At 39.5% G+C, this 16,566-nt stretch overlaps 1 long non-coding RNA gene across 8 annotated transcripts in view; it reads left to right on the top strand.

Annotated features, from left to right (window-relative positions):
* Positions 1-1,843: 1,843 nt before the first annotated feature.
* Positions 1,844-16,566, top strand: part of LOC147755202 (uncharacterized) — a 53,237-nt gene continuing 38,514 nt past the window's right edge. For 6 of the 8 annotated variants that reach the window (XR_015328696.1, XR_015328700.1, XR_015328694.1 and 3 more), the window contains exon 1: positions 1,844-2,690. This is a non-coding gene — a long non-coding RNA (uncharacterized LOC147755202). Of the gene's footprint in view, positions 2,691-9,955; positions 10,268-16,566 lie in introns of all 8 variants that reach the window. The other 2 variants (XR_015328695.1, XR_015328699.1) reach the window with 2 other exon arrangements.

Raw genomic sequence — 16,566 nt, 5'->3', positions numbered from 1 at the left:
ACATCCTGTGATAGATACAATTTGGGCACTTACGTATATATTTCTCGTTATTACATGCTCTGTGTGTATAAAAAAAGTTATTTATGCTTCCGATTGTTTACAGCAGTCAGGAAGCCAAATTCAATTTGGTACGCATTGCCGTAGTTCATTTGTTAGTTATTGAGACAGCCTTCGAATTTGTGATCTATACTGTGAATGAAATTGGGCATGATAATGTTAAAACGTGAAAATCTCAAATATCACGAACATTCTAAACCTTACTTTAAAAAAGTGTGGGGACATTTTTGTATTTACTGCAATGCACAAATCTTTCGAATGAAATCGATCCCAGATTCCCTTGTTTTAGGGAGAGTCGAAATCTCCAACAACGGTGGAAATGGAACAACGGTGACAGACAGAACAAATCTAGTATCAGTAATAGATGCACCGTACCCCTGTCAGCAATTTAAGTCATTGCTGCTTTTCTTTTACATATCGCATTTTTCATCAGAACCAAAGAGAGAGTCAAGGTGATCTCGTATAAAATAGTATGTACCACTCAAATCTCGAACGAATTGAGCATTCTACTATGCAGTAACTATCTGTGTGGTAGGGAAGCGTATTAGCTTTGCCATAAGCGACTATGAGACTCTAACACTTGTTCATCACGAGCGGCGAGTTTGAACTAACACTATAATCCTGATATTTTTTCCAGTCGAATCTAAACCGAGTACAAACCTGAACCTATTAGCCTATTGTACAGTTCTCTTCAGCGGATTGGAGTTACCCGTTCTAGCCTATTGCAGTGTCATCATTTCCCTATTTCGTATAACCCACGGCATTTTTTTTAGTGATTCAATTGCTTTTTTGAAGTTACTCCATTGATGCGTCTAAGCGATTGCCTGCTCTTAATATTGTTTGCTTAATCGATTACCAGACCTTACTAAAATAACTCCATGACCCTTGTTAGTTCGTTATCTTGTGGCACTTATCCCATTCCCCTGTACAAATTATTCCGCTTCTACTATTATAACTATGCTACTATTGATTCATTACTTTATTTGGGTTAAACAAGCATCTTCTCGTCATCATTCTCTTATCTTAAGACACAAATGAGCTTAGTTTTCGAAGTTCCTAGCGATATTGGCCTGCTCGAGAAAGCTAGCAGGTAACAACAATGCAAAAGCATCGAAGTTCAAGAAGTTTTTTAACGACAGACATTATTAAACTTCGTGCCGAAGATGAAGAAACCTTTTTTTAATCCATGTTTACACCTGTTATATAGAGCTCGATACTTGTACATTGAGGTGTCCTAGGAGTTCCCAATTATTTCCAAACAGCATCCTAATTATTTCCTCTGATTTGCGTTACCTTAAATGAGGATTTTTAAAATTTTTTTTCAGCGCAAACCGATGTCATTTACATCGTAGTGTTTTCTCATCATCTTAAGTCTATAAAAAAAAAATCGTAAAAAACATTGGAGCTGCTTTTGAGATAGCCCGAAGATAGTGTTGTGTTAAGAAGGTTAAGGGCCGACCCGTGGCCGAACGTTTAGTACCACACTCATCTCTCTGTGTGCTATTCGCAGGCGCAGTTTCATATTATGCGCACACTCTGAATGACTGTTTCATGTTTTATTTTTAGGTTATTTTAGAGCCACGAAGGATGACGATTAATTATAGCTGTCTCTTGTCTCGATAAGCGATTGTGCTGGCCAGTAGTGTGTTTGCGTAAAGTCTTCGGTATTCTGTGGTACATTCGTCGTAAGTGTCTTTTATATCGTTCTGTTTTCAAACTTCTCGGTTCAAACATCCGCGCCATTTCTTCGATGTTGACATAAACTTAGACGTCTCCGGCGGAATAATAAACGCAGTAATATGGCAATAAAACGAACCTGTAGATTTCACTTTTAAATATAATTTTCATATACAGGCTTGCTGTTACTTCGTCCACGTTTGCATGTACTGCGGTCAGACATAGCCCGCGTTAGTATAGCAAACTCTATATAGTCCCTGTCCTCAAATAGGGTGCCGCAACTTTATCAAGGAGAGAATCACAGAAAAGTTATAATAGATTTGTTCATTTGCTGTAGTTCTTGGTTGACTAAAAATTTTGAAATATCTGTATGCCTACCAGGCTAAATAGGGCATATTATGCGGATCCTATCTAAGTAATAAAAAAAAAAGTACTTGAGTATTTCGTTATAGTTCGATTGGTTTCAACCAAACTATTTCCTTGACCATCTCGCGGGTAGAACATTTTCAACTCGTGTGAGTCACTTTGTTGTTCTTGCCGCTGCTGACGTCGTTGTTGTTGCTATGGTGGATAGCGGGGCCAATAATGAGTGCAGTTATGATAATAAACTCCGTATCACTTGTATCACAGGAAACTATACAAGTATGACGCCTGTGCTTATACCATGGAAGCAGGAAGTTAGGAGCTCTAAACAGGGATTTTTCCAATATGTGTGGCTGTGAATGCAATATGCGAATATTCCTTTTCTTAATACAAGTTAATGAAAAAGTACCGAGTCTGCATACGGAGGTCAATCCACGTTAAGTATTGCATTAGATGAGATAGGCATTTGAGCAATAGATGTGCCTCCACAAAAAAGATCGACGGGTGAAAACAGGACCGCACTATGCGCCTATAGCGTTTGATGACGTCAGTATGAGCTTCCACTGCTTGATCATTTGAAAACCTAAACGCAGGTAAGTAATAATATATAAAATCTTATTGCTGAGTTGTTGCACTACAGTGATAAAAGTGTAGATGGGCCGTATAACTTATAACGCAATGTTAGGTTTCTATGTAACATACATTTATGTTAAACCTAATGTTTTTCCGTTAAACCACACCTGTCACAAAGTATGTCATTGTAGGGCTTTGAATCGGCGACCTATACAGGCATTTTTAGCTGCATTTTTAGTTAACCTGAGCTAAATATGCAGCTGAAACCGACATAAACGGTATGCATAACTATATAAGTATATAAAAAGCAGTTCAAGTATATAGTAGAATCATAACTGTTTTGAGATAGATAGCCGAGCGGTGTGGCCGTGGTATCAATTGATTGATAATTAAAGAGTTTCCGCAAATTTTGAATGAAATAATGATTAGACATTTGCGATACAGATCGATGGTTTTAATAATATTATGTATTGTTACGCATAGCCATAAGCACAACTAGGGACGTACTCAGTACATATTTATACATACAGTACATATAGTATAATTAAAGCAAAATAAAAAACCAAATTGCTTTACTTTATTTTACCGTAATAAAAGCTGTGAGTGAATGTTTTCAATTCCATACCGGCTTGTACGATAATACTGCTCTGATGGCACTTTGGAATTGCCATCAGCTAGATCCAATAAGTTTAACTGTTAAGTACTTCCCCAAGCTTTAATATGCATCACCTATCGAAGATCGACTGTAGTGCAATTACGTGATACCTAACTTTTGCCGCTGACGCCAGTTTCCTCATTGCTTCTATCTTGTTCAAGCGTCCTCAGGGTTGATTCCTTGGCCGGCGGTGGACTTAGCTGGGGTATTATCCACAGCTGATCTTTGAAGACTTGTGTTAATGCGGAACACAAATATTCATCACTGCAAACAAATTTTAAACAAACATAGGGTAGAAAATGTCTCACCCTAGTTGCCAGTTCAAGAGCTGTCTACTTTAACACTATACATGGATATGGATTCCATTTAATGAGCGATGAGGTCATGGACTATGTTTAAGAAATCCGCCTGTTCACATAAAATGTCAAACATTTGAAAGTATGATGACAAACGATGACCCTCTGACGAGCTTTTTCGTTTTTTTTAAAAAACGAAAATCGTATACTAAAAAACGTGCCTGTCAAAAAGGAAAGCATATTGTTAGTGTCGATTTCGCGAAAGATTTTTGGAAATAGAAACTAATGTGAATGCCGAGTGTACAAATGGTACTAACAGTTTCGTGCTAGACAAGAAAACTATGATAACGAGCCTTGTTTAAAGCGACTTTACACAGCCAGTACGGATAGAAATATAAAAAAAAGCAAATTACTTCGCGTAGAAGGACAGCCACATCATATTCAGAAAGCTCGCATAGGAATTAAACATTTTACATTGGCTTTGCCGGATTATTTTAAAAGGCGTGAAGTTTACACCAAGCCTTGCGACGAAACACTTGAATTTTAAGCGAGTCTAGGCTTTTCAACCATCGTGTCAGAGTAATATTGAAACAATTAACAAAAAGTGTGCATTTGCTATTTCTACTCTATTGTTCCTGCTTTCTTATTTTACAGTTTAAGGAGCAATTAAAAAATGAATAAATTGATACAATTTAGGTAATCAAGGAAAACGAGATCACGGCCAGGGTATATTTTTACAATTCGTTCCAAAAACTTTTTAAAAACGTAAATCCGAAAAGGGAGTTTTCCGACGATTGAAACATGTGTAATTAGTACAGAGTAGACTAGTAGTGGAGTCACTGAACTAGTATGCTCATAGACGGTGTGGTAAATATGAATTCATTAGTCAATTGAATAACGTTTTAAATGAATGTCCATTCTTGAGCCAACCGGGGCCATATGTCGTCAATAGAAGGTGACACGGCGACACGCGTTTTCAGCTAAAGCCAAAGCTAGTGTAAGGTTTTGTCGCCTTTTCTACAGAGTGGTCCTCATGTTGAAGAAGTCTGTTGCAATTATGTACTAGGTCCATAGTTTACACGGATTCTTTCATCTGGTCACTGTCAATTTCGAAGAAAGCAAATTTTCATTTATGTCTACTTAGGAGTCCTTGCAGAAATTAACCGAGTTCATCAAATCTTTCTATAATTCATTCGTGTCTGTTTCACTGGAATGGTGAAATATAGTAACACTAAGAGCTTTTTGTTGAGTTGTTGCTGAACTCGCAAGATCTTATCATGTACTGCAGCTGGGCGTGCCATCTGGCTTAAAACTGTTAAAGAGAGACACCCTTTGAATCAAATCTACATCTTCCTGTCCGTCATAGTTGTTCTCAGCAGTAGTAGCTACTTGATCAGCTTTTTGTTCTGCTTCGGAGGATTCGCGCCAGAGCTTCTTGCTCATAGCGTACAGCACTGTAAGACGCACCGCATGCGCCACGCATGAAGCTGGATGGAACATCTTCATCGACTTTTTGGCGAGCCCACTTTTTCATCACTGACGCTTCGTTTGCAGGAATATCGATTTCGATTGCTAATTTACTTAAATGTTTCGTGTTTTTCATACGGCATCGCCGTTGGGCGTTCCATCAAACGGCTGGCACGAAGCGAAGCATATCTGGGGCCGCGCTTGAAACTAGATTACCACGTGTCCCTAAATTAGCAGACAAGTATGTTACCCACTAATATAATACATTATTATAACTAACTCAATCTCTCTAAAGAGTGGTTATAGTCGCGATGAGGTTCTCGTTGGTCTCTTTACTGTAAACTTGAATTAAATGGACCGTTCTACGAGCCATGAGAAGGATCTTATTCAATGAATGCAGAATCAAGCTTAAGTATTGTCTCTAACGAAATATGCACTTGTTCATTGGTAGTTCAAAATCAGCAATCTTTTTTTTAGGGAGTAGAATCTTTAGATCAACTTTTCCATAGGGAGCTGATACGGAGCCGCTATCATTTGTACAATGCAATCATGTCAGAATACTCTTGTTTGGTGAGCCACAAAAATCTTACATTTAGCGTATTGAGTGAGCTTAGTTCGACGGTAGTCTTCCAATGTTCTAGATGCTGGAAAGAATGCAATCCATCTATCGTGGCATAAGTGAAACAAGCTCTGTAATGGCATATATTTGATACTTATTAAATAGACCATTACCTATTGCCAATATTATATTTACTAGCCAGAGCTACGACGAAAGCCAAGTCTCTCACAAACATGTTAGTTCTTAGAGGGGTGTCCTCCCTTATTTGCACGAGAGACTGCTTCGAAGCTGCTTGCTTCTATTACCAATGTTACTAGACATTGTAAGATTTTTTGACTTTCTAAGACGGAAACGTAGTATGACAAACCCATTCCGGAGAGACGTACTACCTCATCCAGATTTTTCTGCTTATGCAATTTACGGCAATTTCAAGCATACATGGTGAAAGTAATGAAACGTTTGCAGACATCTGTGTTGTATGCAACTCAGGGGATACGTACGGTGTAACGTATACCGTCGAGAAACACCAAACATTGGAACCGGTCCGAGGAGATGCCGTATACCTGGAATTATGATAAGGTGACACCAAAAGCATTCTTAGACGAATGATGAAGCCTGCAAAAGAGTAAAATAGCGGGCATCTTACATGTCATGCATTAAAAAAGTCTAAAGGGTACTATATCATCACCGACGCCCGCCTGGAAAAGTTTCACAGACTAGATACGCCTAATGAAAATGGAAATTGATTTCGAGCGACTGAAAATTAATTTTTCAACAACGAAATACGGCGATACTATATTTATGGCTCTGCGCACACACATATCTATATGCATGGTTGCGTGTGCGAATATATGAGGTACTACTAGACTCTGTCTATAGTAGATAGTCACACTGATCCTTCTTCTGCCATTGTAGTCTTTGCTATATTCACTCACCCAGTGTTTGTGTTCCAAGTCTGAACAGAGCTACAGTTGTCTGTTTATTTGTTTCCTTACTATTAGTAGCCATTGAATTGAATACTATTCTATTCTACGGAGTTGAGTACACTATTTATCTTACTTCATTATGGCTGGTAACGAATACGCGTCACCCCCCCACACCGACCCCGAAAGGTGACTCAGTGCCTGTGGAGACATAAATAGGTAAGTTCGTGGATTGGCATTGGTGGAAAATATTGAGTTTTAAGTATTTCTTTGTTTCATATTTACGCTATATGACCAGAGGCCGACAGTAAGTTCGAGACCATCAAAGAGCTAATTCGCTCTCCTGAACTCAACGTATGCTATGTAATTGAGGTGTAGTTGTCTGATCACACTCTACCGTTAATAATTACAACTTCTTGCAACTAACGATAAGGCAGTGGAAATACCGTCTATCCACATTATAGATATTAAATACAAACCTTGACAACCCAGGTTATATAAGGTCTTCCCATTACATGCAAGCTACAGGATACTCGTGTCACAATAATGTTCGCTTACTCTAACCACTGTGAGAACTCGCAAGCACTTGTATATCCTGTTGAGACTATATAACTATTTTTCTACTGACTACTTCACTTTCCTTGTTAGATAGAGCTAGTAAAAAGCAGTTTTGCTTGTCTGACCCTTCGTTCCTTAATCATAACACTTTACACTGATCGTTCTCTCGACCATGCCTGTGTTCCCAGATCGGAATCATTAGTCACTATTTGAACTTGTCTCCTTAACCATTCAATGTTGATTACTCCACTCAATTCCACTTGTTACTATTAAGCCGCCCAGGTCCTCCCCACAATGAGCTCACTGTTCCACTCTAGCCCATTTAGTATAAGTAGTATTTTCTCCTTTTCGACTCCACAGCTTCTCTTATATTAAGGCAGGACATCCCGACTCAATCCCTAACATCCGCACCTGGCCGTCCTTCCCTTTTTATCGTTTCCCTTTCACTAACAACACCAGCTGCAAAAAGGCAACAATATTGACCTAAGTAGCATCTATTTTCATAATTCCCGTAGCGCTCATATACAACTTTTTCCAGTCCATCTGTTCGTTATTGCCTGCATTTAAAACGACTATTGCTACTTCTATTCATAGAGGCGAAAATGCATACTCATTAACCTTCAACCCTATCTCAGATCTAACAGCCTCCTCTCTCCCTGCCAATTCGGCTTGAAAGTGCTTTTCCGCTGAAGCGTCCCTTTGGGCTGTTCTCGATAGTGTCGATGGCAATGGAGTGATTAAAGTGTTCCTCGACGTGAGCAAAATTTTCGACTTTCTAGACTAGGTCGTTCTCATAAAACCATTATTTTATCTCGAATTATCTAGCGATATTTGTTCATGGATATCAAATTATATAACCCACAAATTCATCCAAGTTAACATCTCAAGAATTTTAGCTACGCCAGTGTAGCTTGTCAAAGGCATCGATTCTGTCCTAAAACGCATTCTATTTCTCTTCCACAGTAAACCTTTCCTATCTGTTAAAATTGACACCCGAGATTTTTACTAACGCTTTTGGCGACCACAACACAATGATTACAATTAGAAAGCGCGCTGTTATCGATAACTTAAGTCTGCCCAACTCATATCTCTTCATTATACTTTATATCTAGCGCTTTCTAAAACTTTCGCTTAACGTATTTAAAAGAACAGTCAATTTTTTAATCACTCTAGTTCTATATCTGTTCCTCACAGCCACTTTAGTTTAAATACACCGCCTTTCTCCTTGGTACCCTCTTACATGATGATTTGTCTTGTCAAGCCTGTACTAATCACATTCCCGCCAAACACCCGCTTGTTATCTCCAATCTTTTACTTCGAGTCTTTTGGGCTGAACTGGAAAATACTAATTTTAATCTATAAATCCTTATTTATTTTTCTTACGCACTACTGTTTGGCATGGCAGCAATAGCGGAAAATGTGAGATACATCAATTTTAGGTTTTGCAAAATGATACCCTAACTGCAATCTCCATATTTGCGTGTGTTTTTACTATCCTTTTTTTAATCGTTCATTACATACGTGTACCGATATCTCGCAGTTCTCTAGGCTATGCTTCTATCTCAATCTACCCAAGGCCCCTACAACATCAGCGCTTACAATATGGTTACTCTGTCTACCCTCTACATTTTCATACATCGCTCACTCTCCTCACCCCAAGCCTATGTTAGTAACTGCTACGACAAAATCCAAATGAGTAATTTCCTACAACGCAGAACTTTCTTCCTGATTCTCCTAAAGAATCTCGTCGTAACGCTTAATCAAGAGCTATGTTGTTAACTATCTCCCTCATGAATCCTCTAGGTCTTTCCCTTCCTTCTTTGTTGTAATTGCCCCTACCCACCTTAAATAGCATACCAAGTTTTAGGTAGTTCGTCTTGCTCTTTCCCTATAGGCGTTACTATTGTTATCACTATTACTATTACTCTACTTTTTCCTATCGTCTTCCGTTAAACTTCTGCAACTTTACTAATTACCAAAAAATGAATCGATGATATAGCTTGATGAATAAAATACTTTTTTTATAAATTAGTTTTGAATTGACTACAAACTTTGCTTTAAACATACAACTCTCAATTTGGGCTGCTACATATATAGGAAAATAATAACAATTTTCAACTTCATCACTCTCACAGCCGTGATTCTCAAGCCGTGGGTTCGACTGTCGTAGGATTAAGCCGAGCGATGCGGCGGAGTAACCGATTGAACAACCCTACAAGGGAACAACATAGCAGAAGTTAGCGCACGAACGTTGTCTGCCTTTTTTACAACGTTTTTTAAGGAACTACTGGAGTGATTTAATTGAAAAGAAGTCTTAAATATTATGCAAAGAGATTTTATCGTATATACAAGAACCGATTTTAAACATCAGTTCCTGGCTGAGCAAATAATTAGTAATAAATTTCATTCTCACATGATATTCTGTAAAATGCATATACACGTAAAAAATAAATTTCACACATCAAATACATAAAAAGCGTGCTTGTACTAGTGATGAGTGCTTGCATAGAATTCATTCGCTAGTTCGTTCTCTTCGGAGGCAATTTCTAGCGCGATATTCAGAGCACGCAGCGTTGAAGAAGTTGCAAATAAATTAGAGCTCGGGTTATCGAATTTTTTAAGGAAAGCATAATTCGTAAGAAATAAAATAGTAAAATTATGTCAGAAAAATGTAGCAGCGTCCGTTGCAATAACGTAATAGCGTAAACACCATCCTTCTAGGTAAATCAAACACTTGACAGAACTCTGGATCTTTGTGTACAAAAGGGAAGTGTGGAGAAACTCGGGGATGGTCAAGATATGTAAGCTTAGTCAGTGTCTTTTTCAGGAGTAGCTGCACTTGTGCGCTTCCAGTGCATGACAAGAAGAATCGAAAGGTCTGATGATTGCCAAATCGCCGCGAGGGATTTTCTTGATATTGATTGCAACTCGTGCACAGACCTCTTTGTGGCCAGATCTTTCCTATCCATTCCATATTTCCTGAACAGGACAGTCGGATTCGGAGACGTTGTTTGTCTCCGCTGAGAATTCATGGACTCTTGATGGGGTTCTCGAAGCAAAGAGACTTCAACCCTATATCCACCCATCTGTCTGATAGCAGAGCTCTCAAGGACACGATCTGCGCATAGGCTCCTTGTGTGTAAGTATGCACATTTTATCAGGGAACCCGGTACGCTTGCCTCTACTAGACGGCGAGTTCTTATTGCCAGATATTAACGAATGCAGGAAAAGAGCAGGCCCTTGCTTCATAAATGAGAAACGAACCTTCCATTTATGAAGATCATGAACTATAACATATACGCGTAGAAGTATCGACATACGAATATTGCCTATTGGAAAATTTGCTCTATTCCAACGACATTCATTTCGAAGGGGGAGTAAAGGGGTAAATAAGTTTACTAATAAGAAAATAAAACCATCGTAGTATTCTTAATAATGATTTTCCTTGTTGATAGAGGCTGTCTGTGTAAACCATGATTAGTTCAGTTAAATAGGCACCAAACAAGCATCAAAAGTTGGCCATTATCGCAAGTCTTTGCTGGTGGCTTTTAATAAATTGCAATCTCATTTAATAAATGATTTAATAACCTATGCACTATAGCATATGGGTAAGTAAATACAGGACTGCCTGCTGCTACAGGGTACCCTGCATGAGTTCTTGGTCTATAGCAAATTTCCTATAGTAAAATGTACCGTTCTACACTTCCGAATCCGTAGGCCTCAGCCTACAGATACTAATCATGATTTCGAAGCGACCGTAATCTTCGAATGCATAGAACATGTGATAGAAGTAATAGAATTGGATGTTATGAATCTCTGATACTTTTGATTTGGTTCATTGGTTAAGATTTGTTGTTAAGAAGAGTTGAACATTTAAATGCATATGCAGCACAGGCAGTAGAGTAGCTTGAAAAAATAGCGAGATTTGAAATAGTGGACTATACATAGGTAAAGCGAGCCACTTTTGAATGTGTGTGTTATAGATAGTACTTAAGTCCACCCTCATTATTGGTGAATCTAAATTCCATAGGCTTATATTGAAAAGAGTTAAATCTAACAAAGGGCATAACAACATCCTTTGTACCGTATCCAAGCACTTTACCTTGGTCAGTTGTCAAAAAACGTTGTGTAAACAAATTATTTGTTTTCTAAGAAGTCAATCGCGCGGTACGTACAGGCAGCGTACGCAATACGAGTCGGTAGTGGATACTTACATCTAAGGAAAAGCATTTATCACGATTACCATTTCACGGTAATAATGATCTAATGTAAAAGATTCTTGTACAATGAAAAAATTATTACAAAATATCTAAACAGTATACGCAGTTTGTATTACTATAACTGCAGTTTTTACCTGAATGTCATTAGTACTTAAAGAGTCTACACGCTATGTATCATTTTTACACTCAACGCTATTACTGGTCTGATACTGATAACGATAGACCAGTGATTGACAAATACTGAGGACTTGTAGCGCATTTTTGCTCAATGGTGGCTTTTAAATCTTCCACCGTTATCGGTTTTCCGCTATGCTTTTAAGGTATGCGTACAAAAATAATCCACTGTTGTTAGGTTTGAGGAATGGGCGTAAGATTTGTTTGAAAATCTCTTATTAAGATTTGCGTTTACACCGCGATAATGGTATGCACGTGCTAGCAGGTATTGCGCCAGGTAGTAGCAGAGGACATTGTAAGACACGCTTTTCTTCGTTATGCCATGCCACGACACGGGCTACGGTGGGTCTCTTTTATCTTTAGTGATCTCGTATAAGGTGGGTTCCCTCCATTATCGTGGCAACATATTATATATTATGGACATATTACTTGAACAGCCCTGTTTACCAAGACATTAGAACCAGTATGCCCATAAAATTATTTCTGTGCTGTCCAATCCAGTTATCTTGCTGGACCACAAACTTTGTAGCGCTTGTACTATCTTGCGTACTGAGATTTCCTGTTCCAGGATCACCTGTTCCTTCCTTGTTGTTTCGTTTCACTCTGCAGTGAGCGGATCGGCCCCTTGAAGGATAGACCACCTTGTAGGGACTATCCTAACAAGACGATCAATCAGCACAAGAGCGTTAATAAGACAGGCAAAATATATATTTTTGAAAAGCTATTGATACGAGAACAACCAGTCTAGCTAATCTAAATATTTTTTACGCTGCATACATCGTTAAAAGGATTTAGCTCGAGTTACCCTATATAAGCGGTGACTGTTTCATCAAAGAAATTTCCTATTTTATACATAAGAGAAGATTTGTGACAATGATCGACGATTCGTTCTCCAAAGTCGGTTTTCCGTTTATTGGACGTATTTGAGGAAGTGTCTTTAAAGACGCGGCATTTCTTTTTATATTTCACTTACTGTAAAAAAAATGTCGCATACTTTTTAAGGAGGTAAAATTCTACGGTACACTCTTGAGTTAGGATTAAGTTTTAGTAATCAACTACAAGGCTTTTGGTTCGTTAATTGGGCGTAATTTACTTTAGTAGTCGAAACCAGAGATGGAATCATTGTCTGGTAAACGATATGTTTGCAAACTGGAAGCCGTTAAAAACTTCAAAAAAGTTCATTCACCGGTGTTGGCCATGTTGATTTTATGGGTTAAATGTGTTCTTCGTAAACGGTTAGCAGTATGCCGTTAGATATTGCGGTAATTCATTCTCGGATCAGTACCATTATTTAAAACTAATATGTATTTTAGGTGTATATTGCGTCTATGACGGTATACATAGCATAGCCTGAAATAACAATAAGTATAATGATGTAGTATAATACATTACAGAATTGTTGGTGATTTCTTAGCACGTCACTTAAAAATTCAACGCTCGTAAAAATAAATAGTTCTATAAGAGGTTTTAAATGATGAGCCTTTGAGGCTATCAGTGAGTCGTGCCCCTTAGGGAAGGTACCAGAAGACAGCTGGTTGGTGCCTTGTATTTATTACAATTTCATTTCCTTCCACCTTATCCACTGCAAATACGTCTCATTAGGCTCAGAGGAAACGCCTATTTGTAAATAATTTATGGTCAAATCTGTGGAGCGACGACCTGGCGATTGATCCGGTTCGGCTCCCTAAGGCATCTATTCCTCATCGGCTCCGTGTTAAAACTTTTCCCTATCCATTTCGGCAAACATTTGCTTCCATCTCTTAAGACTCCGAAAAGGTATCCAATGCTGCTGTAAATTCAAAGCAGAATTTCAGATCGTGCATAAAAAGCGGAGAGTTAACATTGTGGAACATTAGCCGATATTTAGTTGTGCGATGAAAGCTCGGTATACGCTTCAAAAGGAGGCCTTCCCTTGCTTTAGTTATTCAGGATTTTCAGCAATAGAGTCCTTTTAAAACATATTTATCTTGCAGGCCATAATCAGCGCTGTTTTTAGGTCGAATAGGCGGAGCGAGATCGCGAGCGAAAGCCAGCTTTGGGTTTTCATCATTTATGATACGCTCAGGGCTTTTCAATTGTATGTATGGGGCTTATCATGAAAGAATACGAATAGCCAGAGAGAACAAAGTGATTACAAAGAACAGTGTATTACCAGCCGCGGTTTCGCTTCTTTACGCAAAATCTAAAATCTGTGAAATAGATGTGGCGACCGCTAGTTTTCATTTAATTACTACCATATGAAGCCCATCCAGAATCTATTGCGCGTAACATCCGTGATCATAGGTGATCAAGTCCTTATAGAGAACCAGTTCAACTAGATTCCTTGGGTCCTTTGTTCTGTCACTAAAAAAACTTTAACTAAAACTGAGAACAAAAGGGGGCTCCGATTGTCACCTTGGGCCGTCTTCGGTGTTTGGAAAAAGGGGAAACTCCATTGCCCCGACGTCTCTGTTTACCCTGCTTTCTTGTAAAATCGTAGCCTATAAGACGAAAACATCCGCCAGATATGCAGAACCTTAAATCTGGGCGCGGAGTCGAATGGTGCTCTAAAACCGGAAAAAGACTACGAAAAGAAGGTGTCAGAGCCTAGTCAAATATAAGACATTAAGACCCTGCGTTTACTTTCTGTCGAATGCCTTTTCGATGTCTGTGTTTCTTTAAGCTTTCCTAGTCTCTGAAAAGGCAGGCCCCGAAAACGTTCTTCTTAGCAATTCCGCGCCTATGACAGAAGTAACTTGGCCTCCTTTCTTTTTTAACTACCATTAGAGAAGTAACTCTCCATCGAAGTAACAATGGCGGCTCCTGCATTTACCTTGTCCGTTGACTGGTTTACATTCTTGGCAAACTAACTTAAACGTCACGGCCAGAGGGTGTGCTATACAGTGCATTTTTTTCTAGCAGCATAAGGGTGTTCTGGGCTCTTCGTGAGAGGCGGCCAAGCTAATTAAACATAGCATGTGCTCTATGAAGAACGGTTGGTAATATGGACGACTGATGAATTTTATTGGGTTGTTGTGCGTAATCTTCTGTATTGATTGCATGAGATACAGGAAGGACCTCGAGGGTACGTTCCAAAAGGTTCCGCTCATCCAGATGTGGCGGCAGAGCTTGGCTTCTGGCTTTCCAGAAAGGTTCCATTCAGACGGCGAGATCCATTGCAGTGACGCTGGGCGTTCGTATGCCTTTTTTTTTTTTTTTTTTTTCGAAGAATGCGAATGCAATCTTGTGCCATGTTCATCGCAAAGACGTTAATAACCGAGCTTCGCGCATGCCTCTTAAACGTTAATACTGAGTTTGGATTGACGACCCATCAGCTGAAGTTTGCAAGCTTATCTTGAAACGTAAATGCGTAATTCCAGTTGGGTCAACCTAGGCAACCTTCGATACCACTAGCTACGATTAAACGGGGAGGTCGAGATTGAATGAAAATATAGTGCCTGCAGGCTGTCAGAGCTTCTCTACAAATACTTGCACTGACTCTTACTGGAAAGGGAGACCGTAGGCCGTTATAAAGGAGACGTGTGGGCCAAGTGGCGCAATAACATTTATAAAGTACCGACATACCTCTGGTGGACAGTCTAGGGCCATTACAACGCAAGCAACTTAGAGCATACAAGCTGGCGGGGGCCGAGTAAGCTAGTAGCTTAAGTTTCTGTTGTTCTATTAGGACGTCAATGTCCTTCTAAACTGACGGTGCAAGGAGCACCAGGGTTGTAGCGCTTTTGCAATACCTCTGAGCAGTTCTTAGAATAACGCTGTGTTGCGTACTTCACATAACGGTCCTGGATGATTTTTGGGTGTCGTTAGCGAGTCGCCGTCTGCACTACGCTAAATAGGACCTAGCCTACGAAATCCTCGATCGTCAGTGCGAATGAAAGACGGCGGTTGTCGTTTCCGCCCGACGACACGTTAGAGGGTTCTAAATGCAGACGATGATTCTTTAACACCGCCCAAGATTACTGATGATCTGGCTTTTCAGCGGCCTCTACATTGATTGGCGTTTGTGCTACGGGAGGTCAGAGTGTCTCGAGTTCTCGCTGATTCAACTCTGCTATTCTTCTGGATTTTTATTCCTGTGATATTCATGAGTTTCAACTCCGAAGGCGGATCGGTCTTTCTTGCGATGTCATAGGCTATCTTTCTTGTTACCTAGCCTTGCGTTACCGGCTAACAAAAGGGCGGCGTTGAGCCATGGGAGGAGCCAGAACGGAAAAGTGACATCCTTTCTGGCCGCCTTATTTACGAAAATAACGTTTGCCGCTTTTTGGACCTGACCGAAGAAGGGGTCTACAATACGTGAACTTCGGGCCTCGATCTTGAGTGCGCCATTTTCTCTGCTTGTCATTCCTTTATCGCAAAATACTTATGAATAATACATTTCACTTACAGTTTTATCCAAGCGTTTTCTAAATTCCATACATGATAGCGCAGGTTTACGGATACGGCTATCGGGCTATCGTTGTATACCTACATTGCTTGACCTCCGTCATCACACCGTTGATAGAGTCCCCTGACACGTTGTGACCTAGACATAGACACATGTTGACGATACAGAACGTAACGCTCGGAACAAACAGTCTTCCCTGAAGCTGCACGAACAGCCACAGACATTGTTGTAAGCGGAAAGTTTTTTCGTGTCGGGTTCAATAGTATCAGCGCCAATCAAATGTACGACTATGTTAATCGGTCCATCAGCGGTTAAGGTGAGTCCATCAGCTGTAAAGCCGAAGAAATCTTCCATCTCGTTATCTGCCATCAAGATCGACTCCGCTTGCTTCTATTTCAAGTAATCCACTTCCTTTTCCAAATCCATCATAGAGTGGAACAGGAACGATAAATAGTTTTTTTTTTATTCAATGACCAACTTAATGTGTACATGGGCGCCTCATGAAACGTTATGCTGACTAACATGCATTTTTGATATACTGCACAAGCAGCGCCTCTATCTGGCACCTGACTTTATTGCATGAGTTACATCATTGTTCGTTCTCTTCAACTCTTTGAATAGATGCAACGTAAGTTTATTCATAGAATTGGGATGATA

This window comes from Varroa destructor, unplaced genomic scaffold (genome assembly GCF_002443255.2).
Source record: "Varroa destructor unplaced genomic scaffold, Vdes_3.0 BEIS01000005.1, whole genome shotgun sequence".
NCBI classification, from domain to species: Eukaryota; Metazoa; Arthropoda; class Arachnida; order Mesostigmata; family Varroidae; genus Varroa; species Varroa destructor.
This window is presented reverse-complemented; position numbering and strand designations above follow the sequence as displayed.